We start from the raw sequence: 9,164 nt of genomic DNA, 5'->3' as shown, positions 1-9,164 counted from the left end.
CGCGGCGGCTGCATTTTCGATGGGGCGAAAAATTCTGAGCCCGTGTACTTAGATTTAGGTGCATGTTAAGAACCCCGGTTGGTCGAAATTTCCGAAGCCCTCCACTACGGCGTATCTCATAATCATATCGTGGTTTTGGACGTTAAACCCCAAATATCATCATCATCAAACAAGAAAATGAAGACAGATCACCGATATGGTCAGTGCAATCAGTGGCAACATGAAAGGAAAAAGGCGTGTTGGTCGTCTCCGAGTGCGGCGTTGTGGTAGCGCGTCGGACTCACAATCTGAGGGTTGCCGGTTCGAACCTCACTTGCGCGTGTTTTTCTTTTCTAACGTCTTTTTTGTCGCAGTGCTTTTTGTTATGTTATCATTACTATCTACGCATCAATAAATTCTCAAATGCAATATACAGGCCCTATTTGGCCCGAGTTCTGGCATTTCTTTCTTAAGGTGTACTACTACTCCTTCGGAGGGGTCCAGCTACTCTGCTTCGGGAAGAGTTATGTTACTCTGTTGAGGTGGAGTACTATAACCCTTTCAGGAGGCATCACTATACTCTGCCTCAAGAAGAGGTGATTTACTCTGGAAAAGAGATGTAAATATGGGACAAGAATATACTCTCCAAAAGAGAGTGCCCAGCACTCTCTTAGTTGTTAGAGTGAAACCATGTAAACAGCAAACTGTAACGAAGCAAAAAAGTGCATGGCGGCGGCCGCAACCACGGGCGCCGTCGAAAGTCTCTAGCTTTTTCGCCTTACCGGGGAGGCGTGTCCAGCTTGAATGACTACCGCGTACGTTCTGGAAGCCACCGTACTATATCTGCACCTCAAACTATCGTCTTTAAGCCAAGAAAAACCATTATATATAGTGCGTCTGAGCCTTCTGTACACAGACGTTTTTTTTTCACGTTCCCACGCGCGGAAGCACGCTGCACAGTCAAGGTCGATAGAAATGTTATTATGAAGTAGACCCAAGTGCATCTCAAAACGACATCTTGCACCTTTAGTAGTGCACACTTAACGTGCGATCAGCATGAAATGACCCTTGATAATTGTTTGCACCGCTCACTTTATGGGAGCTTGTACAATAACGCGCATAACGGTGGCAACTCGTTAACTGACAGCTTTAGTTGGGCATCCGCAACAGCCCCGCGGACACAGGCTGCCGTTGGAAATGGCTGGCAGATAACTTCCGCAGAGCTGCTGCAGACTCCCAGCTAAAGCTGTATACTTAGTGCCTACGAAAGCAGTACACGCACCGTTAACTGGCGCCCGTTGTCCGTATCCGCAGCTCCATGAATATTCCGCCCTCCAAACGTCACTTCGTGCACGGAGCCGGCGTCAACACCACCGAAGACGCGCATGAACATGAAACTGATGAAACTTCAAGACACGCAACCCGCGCTATCAACGCAACCACGCAACGCATTCCAATAGACGATGAGACTGAGACTGACTGAGACGACTGAGAGAGAAGGCAGAAGCGGCGCGCCACCCCGGCGCCAACCCCGTCTCCGTCGGCGAGCAACGCGCCACAACGGCGCCAAAGGGCAAGCGCGCGATATCTATGGCGTATACGGCGGCTCTTTCATGACGAAAGCCAATCGAAACGCGCTTCAGGAGCGTCCAGTGACTCCATCCAGAATGCTAACTCTTTCTCTCTGCCTGTACCTTCCAAAAGGGGTCACATGGACGCCCGAAGGGAGTCACGGTTCCATGACCCTCTTTTGACTCTTCTTTTTTCTTAGAGTGCATCACGAACAAGCGACGAAGTCGACTGGCGACGACCAGTGTCCATCCAATCCTCTGCCGCCGTGCGGTAGTTAAATACAAAAATTGGTCCGAGCATTAGCTTCTCCGCAGTCCATGGGTGCTAGCGCCGTGTGGAAAGCATTAACTCTAGTCGGAATGAGGATGCCACGAAGTGAGCGCCACATCGTCCAGAAACAGTGTGGCGGCACCCTTTGTCCAGTGGAGCGCCATATTTGGTCGAAGTCGTTGACGTGGACGCCGTCTATTCTTTGGGTGACCTGTAAAGACGATAGACATGCGCGTGAAACTGCAGAAATAAAAGGAATATAGACAATATATTGAAGGCGCCTACCCCAGCGCTCACCTGCATGCTCTGACACAACGTGGTGGTTCTCTCGGAGTTTTTGCCAACCTTAAACGTGCCTTCATATACCCTTTATCTAGACGTAGACAGCCTAGCTGCAAAAGAAATGTTTAGTGAAAACTGCCGAAACAAAGGAGAAATGCAATGACTGACGAAAGGGGCGACAGCTTCACTGTCCGCACGTATTCACAGCGTGGAAATGGTTGGGATATTTTTAGATTTAGAGTACTGCGAGCTGTACTATGTTAGAGCAGTAAGCTTTCCCAGCTATGTCTGCATCGGTTTCACATGCAGACGAGGAGGTGTCAATGGAGCCGGATAACTAAGTTCTACAAAAAAGCATGGTTGATCCCCCTTTCATAGAAATCGGTCTAATACGAAAGTGAAATGTGTCTTCACAGGCGTATTTGTGCGTTTATTGTGCATTGTTTCGCCACAAGGGCGAAGGAATGAATGCTAGCAACAAATTGTAATGCCACGCGAAGAACGGCAAGCAGCTCGAAACTTGCAGCTCGCTTTAAAGCAGAAAGGAAGCACCAAAAGAACATACATGGGACGAGCGGGAACTAACAATTGTCGCAGTTGTTACTTTTTGGTGTGTGAGCAGCGCGCTCCTTTCCGAAACGCGGCCGCTGCAGCGAGCGAAGTGACCTTCGTGCTCTTTTTGACGTCAACGGAAACTTGCGGTGAAAGCCCAAGACGTAAAAACTTCGGCAGATCCCACGCGCCGTGGGAATCGATGCTATAGGAAGCATGCGCACGATTGTGACTGTGGCGTAATTTTTCACACTGAGCGAAACGTTACGGCATGACGCTAGAGAAATGTGTAAGTGGTATACGCACACTCATATGTTGAAGAGTCGCATGTGTATTATATAACCAGTTGTTTACAGTTGCGTAACGATGCCAACAGCAGCATGGGTGTTACCAACACCAGACGCAGGAAGCTGATGTGTAGTGCTTATATTCTTCAATACTGGATAGCGTGAATCCGAACAGGACAAATAAGGAACACAGGTGCACATGACAGGCGTTACTCGCAACTCGCAACTAAGGTTCCATCAGGAAAGTTTCCCTGGATATATGGTACGCAGCCGGGTGGCACGCACAAGCGCACTGCACGCACGTTACAGTCACAGTTGCAGTTGTTACAGTTGCGTTACAGTTGTTATGCTTATACTTGTCCGTTATGACGGAGAACGCACGCATGTTTCACGAAGCTGTATGTGTAGAATGGGTTCTTGACAGTTCTTGAACAAGGTCATCATCATCGTGATCAGTAAGCACCAGCAGCTGGACTGCACCGGACCGCGATCGCGGCTACGAGGGGTCTAAGTGTAGTGAAGTGCGAGGTATAGTGCAGATGGTGGAAATCCTGGATGACTCTTACGATTAAATGATCTATGCTGCCTCCTGTTCTGGATGTGGCAGCGAGGTCTTTTGATGCCCTGTCCACATCCAAACCATATTTCTCCCAGTATAAGGACCAGGCGTTGTTGGGTCTTGATAAGTCAATGTTTAAGTCACCGGTAATGATGAGAGGCCTGGTTCTCTCGGCAGATTTATGGTAGGGAAGCATTGACCCTGGTTTTTTTACAGCGAAAGCTGTTATGAGATCATTTCACCGGCCGTTTTTGGCGCCGTAGTTGTCCGCCGCCGCCGCCGCCGGTGTCCGTAACCAGTATCGCTCGAAATAGGAAAAAAAACGAAATAAGAAAAAAATTCCAGGATGGAACGAGGCTCGAACCTCGGTCCTCTGCGTGGGAGCCCAGTATTCAACCTCTGAGCCATGCCGGTGCTTGAAACTGCTTTGCGAAAAGGTCCTATACATGCTTCATGTCGGGAAGGAACCACATTAGCATATGCAATATAGCGTGGAAGAAGAGTAAAATAAGCACCAAGCATCGCACAACGCGAATTCTGTAACCAGGCGTCACACAATTCGAATTGCGCAACGAGTAGGTGGTTGAATGCTTCCAACCCATTACAAAGGACTCTGCCATAATTCTTCATCGTCATCAGGCACAGCATCAACAAAGTGCGCATAATGCCTTACATGCGTATAACAGGTACCAACGCTCTCCGTACAACGACGAAAAATGGCACAGTGCCTGCTGCCCTAGTTCTCAAAAATTACAATGATTTATAGTGTAGTGGGTTCCTCGCAAGTGCACTTGTATTCGTTGCCAAGGAAGCCCATAAGCGCATGATCCACTTCCTCGGGGTCTCAGTAAAATTACACTGATTTATAGCGTAGTGGGTTCCTCGCAAGTGCACTTGTATTGGTTGCCAAGGAAGCCCATAAGCGCATGATCCATTTCCTTGGGGTCTCAGTAAAGTTCTTCGCCCCCCCCCCCCTCTCTCTCCCACGTCAACCTATGTTATACAGCATGACGGGAGAGGGTAATAACGGCCGGGTGTCACCGAATGCAAATAACATAACTGGTTGGCCGTTTAAAGATTCTAACCCATTACAAAGGGTTGACCCTAAATTCTTCATTGTCATCAGTCGTCGCGTCCACAAAGTGCACATAATGCCTTACAGACGTGTAGCTGGTGCCTCGCTTCTCCGCAGAATGACGAATAATGGCTTAGTAGGTGCTTCCCAACATCACAAAAATTGCGATTTATGGCGTAGTGGGTACCTTTCTAGTGTACTTGTATTGTAGCTCCAAGAGAGCTTAACGGGCTCTAGAAACGCCGCTCTTCCAGCTTTCGCTGTGACTGTGCTGCGGTTTCAGCGCAGAACGACGGTGTGTGTTCACGGTGTTCACGGTGTGTGAACGTGCGTCTCAGAGAACACAAAAGCTCGTTGAAGAACACGCCTTACTCTCATTTAGCGTCACATTGCTTTTCGTGCAAGTGCCAACCTCTGTTTGAGAATACAGTTGTGTTGTTCCGGCATCCTCATCAAACTACGCGCGAAATATCTGAAGCATATCACATTTCCAGGAATACAGATCAATGTATAAGTCATCCTTCCCTGTCACTGCATGACTGTGAATTGAGCTACCTAGATAACCGTTAGACATGTGCCTTGATTATACGCTTCGCATGCTATTCATGCCGTCGTCATAATCTTTCTTGACATGCGCAATTTGTGTGTAAATGTGTCCTTCCGATGTGGAAAATAAATCAGTTGTTAGTGAGCGCTCGTCTTATGTGGTTCCTCGCTTCGTCCTTTGTGTATTTTCCGCGCTCCCAGTTCGCTGAACGAAGAAAATGAATTACCAACTGGCCCACCTTTCGATCCTCCTGCAATGTGTTTCAGCGCAGGCCTGGCGTTTTTTTTTTGTAACCCACGTGGTCCACGTTGCGGACCACGTGGACGAGTGGATGGTAGTTCAGCGTCTTCCAGAGGTGTTCTGTCTTCAGCTCCCTCACTTTCCTTGCGACCGCCGCAGTGGTGTAACGGTTACGGTGCTCGGCTGCTGACGCGATGGTCGCGGGTTCGGTCCCGGCCGCGGCGGTCGCATTTCACTGGAGGCAAAATGTTAGATGCCCGTGTACTGTGCGATCTCGGTGCATATTAAATAATACCAGGTGGTCAAAACTTCCGGAGCTCTTCGCTATGCCGTCTCTCATAATCATACTGTGGTTTTGGGACATACAACCTTAACAATTATTATTATTATCGCTTTCCTTGCGTGTCAATATGTGCGTTCGCTGTTACTGTGTTGGCTGAGACTCTGTATCACCTGTGGCACATACCCGCATAACACGAACTCTGGTATGCGGGTATCTGCCACACGTGACTGAGAGAAAGGGTTTCATGACGTACGCGACAGGTATTTTGTGTTATTCATGGCATGACCAGTGAATCGTGTTCTCCATACACTGATCCCTTGCTATGCCAATTTCGTCATATTACAATAGATAGATAGATAGATAGATAGATAGATAGATAGATAGAAACTGCCAAAGTGCGTGAGGTTCGCTAAGAAATGCTTCGCATTTAATAAAGTCAATGTCCCTGCCTATAGCTTATGTAGAATAGCTAGAGTTTATTCCAGATCCACAGTAATTTTGGCACATTGCAGCTAACAGCGTCTGCAGACAACGGCCTAGCACTAAAGCCCTCTTGGAAGATGACCACGCACCGGCCCGGAGTTGCTGTTTCGTCGATGAAGCCGGTAACTCGGCGGAAAAGCGTTCGTTGCTGTCAGCGTCGATCATAATGGGAAAGTCATAAACTCCACGATGATCCGGACGACGACGGCAAAGGTTGCAGCACTGGTCTCGAAAGCCTTGGCCCTACTGGACGACTGAAGAACGAAGATATACGGCGACTCGAGGTCGGCGGTTCGAGCATTCGCGAAGGGCACCGCCTGAGAATCGGCCTTGTAGATCCTACGGTATAAGAGAATAAAGCAACCCACGATGTTCTGGATTTCCACTAACATGGGGCCGATGGAGGCTGCTCCGTCCAACCTCAAGGAGGCGGCCACAAGACCTGCACGAGGAGTAGTCAACCGTGAAGCTGCAGAGCGGCACGGTTCTTAGGTTCTGTACAATAGTGATCCGCTGGCCACGGTCAGTGAATTGACAAATACATTTTTTCTGGGGAGGCGGAAATATCCGCTGCCGTAGCATAAATTGAACAGGCCTCAGGCATTCACACACAGACTCTTGCAGGCCGGGGCACAACATGGTCCTGCACTGTTGCACAGGGTCTATCCCGAAATTCAGACATCAAGCACTTGCCCGCTTTGTTCAGACTTTGCTGGCTTCGAACACACGCTCTAGTGGTGCCCCGAGTTACGGTGTGATGAAGACGTTACGTCGTCCGTGTGGGAAGTTGGGCTGTGCAATCAGGATTTGGAAAACACAACTATGGGAAGTCTAACGAGCCCGCTACGTGGCGGAGAGGCTAGGCATCTCTTTTCCGACGCGGGAGCTACCCGCTACGTGCTAGTTCACGCCCCGAAGGACCATTGCATTCCATTCCAGGTAACAAGTGAGTAGTAATAAAAATTCGGCAGATCCCACGTACCGTGGAAGTCGATAATATGCGAAGCATGCGGCGGGAAGGTTACTGTGGCGTAATTTTTTTACTGAGCGAAACGTTACGAAATTATGCTAAAGATTTGTATAAATTTTATACGCACACACACATGCAGAAGAGACGCATATGTGTTATAAACCAGTTGTTTAAAGTTAGGTAACGCTGCCAACGAAAACGTCGGCATTACCAACACCACAAGCGGTAAGCTGATATGTAGTGCTTATACTTGTCCGTTATCGTGGAGAAAGCACGCACGTATCACCAACCAGTGTACATGTGTGGAAGGGGTTCCTAACAGTTCTTGAACAAGGTCATCATCACCGTGATCAGTGAGCACTAGACGCTGGTCATGACTTGTTATCGGATCCGGTCGCGATCGCGGTGGCGAGGGGTCCATGTGTAGTGAAGTAGGAGTTATAGTACAGCTGTTAGAAATCGTGGATGCCTCGGTCATTTCGTCGACAAATTGTCTGTATATAGAGCCGGCGACATGTCGGAATCTGAAGTCACCTATCGCGTTGGTGAGGTTTAGGCCATTGAGGCTGGTAGGCCTGGATAGGGCTACGTAGAGCAACATCACTGGATGGCGCTTGTCATATTCATAGGCTACCTGGGCGTATGTGACGTACGTAGCCTAGTCTACAAAGCGGCTGTCAATCAATCTGTCATCATCCTCGGTCAGCATGAGGCCATCGCCCAGCCTCGTAAGAAATGAAGCGGACACTGCGTCGTTCTGGCGTACTAAGTGCACTTTACGCTGCGACGATGTGAATATCATAGGTAACTTTCGTTAATGTATTCCTCTGGCGTCGAGCAAGGCTTCAATATAGCTTGCTGAATCATAGGAGTACAAGTGTAATGCTGATTAGACTGCTATGAGAGCGGAGCCAAAACTGGAATTACGGACGTTAATCAGATATGACGCCTGTATGGTAGGACTATGCATATGTAGTGTTTATTGCTTTCTTGTAAAATTAGATACCCAGCGCCACAACCACAACTGACGTTGCACCAACAATACGCCTGCATAGGCTGTTTTTCCAAACGAGTTTGTAGACCTGGCGTGGCTTTGTGGTAGAATACCTGATTGCCACGCAGAATGCTTGGGTTCGATTCCTCCTTTTATCCTGATTTTTCTTGTTTCTATTCATCGGGTCAACGCTGCCGATGTCGGTTTTTCTTAACCCTCTCGCATTTAAATTACTTATGTCTGTTCTCGGCGTTCCTGGGTAGATATAAACTGTCAATCACCTGTGGCTCATACCCGTACACCGCGGCCGGTGGTAAACGGGTATGTGCCACACGTGTCTGGAAGAAAGGGTTTGACGACGCGCGCGACAGGATTTTCACGTTATCTATGTCATGACCACACAGTCATATTCGTCAAGTCCTCTTACCCTCCCATGCTAATTTTGGTCTGCACACAGTTAAAGAGGCGATCACGAGAGCACCCAGACGTAGGCGGCTAGATAGATAGATAGATAGATAGATACATAGATAGATACGTAGATAGAAACGCGCAAAGTGCCAGAGGTTCGCTAAGAAATGCTTCGCATTTAATAAACCTTGAAGGAGTTTTTATTGCGATAGCAATTATATGGACAGTCTCGGCTGATTTTTGCCGTCGCCGTCGCCGCCGTCATGCTGCGTATATGTATAAGTATGTATATATACATCAATATCCCAAAGAAAAATAAAGCAGAAAAATGCTTCCGAAGCGCGGAATCGAACAAGCGACCTCTGAATTCGCAGCGCGGTGCGCTAAGCACTACTCCACAAAACGCACATCCCCGTGGCAGCTAACGGCGAGCGTTATATACACACCCTTTTCCGTTTGCAGTCCTCCGAGACGGAGGCGCTTATAAGCGTTTCTTCATTACCAGCGAGATGGCGCTAGGAGCGCGCGGGCGCACTTAAAGGCATCGGCCAGCTCTCTCGCTTCTTCTTATATTTGCGCAGCGAGAACCTTGCCCGTCCGCTGTCTGCTCGCGCGGGCGCTCGAACAAACTACCGCAGTGTTCATGATTCTCAGCAGATCGAG

This window comes from Rhipicephalus sanguineus, chromosome 9, assembly GCF_013339695.2.
Source record: "Rhipicephalus sanguineus isolate Rsan-2018 chromosome 9, BIME_Rsan_1.4, whole genome shotgun sequence".
In the NCBI taxonomy this organism is placed as follows: domain Eukaryota; kingdom Metazoa; phylum Arthropoda; class Arachnida; order Ixodida; family Ixodidae; genus Rhipicephalus; species Rhipicephalus sanguineus.
Note: the sequence above shows the minus strand (reverse complement) of the source record.